Source organism: Haliaeetus leucocephalus, unplaced genomic scaffold (genome assembly GCF_000737465.1).
Source record: "Haliaeetus leucocephalus isolate CR32 unplaced genomic scaffold, Haliaeetus_leucocephalus-4.0 Scaffold282, whole genome shotgun sequence".
Lineage (NCBI taxonomy): Eukaryota > Metazoa > Chordata > Aves > Accipitriformes > Accipitridae > Haliaeetus > Haliaeetus leucocephalus.
The window spans coordinates 9474-9793 of record NW_010972718.1 but is presented as its reverse complement, the minus strand read 5'-3'; the positions used below and the strand labels follow the sequence as shown (position 1 = coordinate 9793).

At 63.1% G+C, this 320-nt stretch overlaps 1 protein-coding gene across 1 annotated transcript in view; it reads right to left on the bottom strand.

Annotated features, from left to right (window-relative positions):
- The window catches only part of VPS52 (vacuolar protein sorting 52 homolog (S. cerevisiae)), a 3241-nt gene extending 2927 nt beyond the window's left edge, over positions 1-314 (bottom strand). The window contains exons 1-2 of the mRNA XM_010569920.1: positions 229-314; positions 48-115 (exon numbers count right to left, since the gene is read on the bottom strand). The gene's annotated coding sequence lies outside the window, so the exon portion shown is untranslated. The remainder of the gene's footprint in view (positions 1-47; positions 116-228) is intronic.
- Between the last annotated feature and the right edge of the window lie 6 nt (positions 315-320).

Below are 320 nucleotides of genomic sequence, written 5' to 3'. Positions count from 1 at the left end.
GGGGGGGGATGGACACGGAGACAGGGACACCCCATCCCAGCCCTCACCTCCAGGATGGCATCGCAAGCGGTGATCTGGTTGTGCAGCGAGGCGATGTTCTCACTCTCTTTGATGTCTGTGGGGGCGGGTAAAGGACGTGGGGACACGTTGGGGACACACGGGGGACACTGTGTGTGTCCCCGAGGTGACAGCCACCTCCCCCCCCGCCCCCCCCCCAAACAAGGATACAGTCATGGATGGAAGCGCGTTCAACCTCTTGCAGCTCCAGCTCCACCTGCTTGGAATACTGCTGCAGGTCCACGCCCTACGGGGACAGCTGC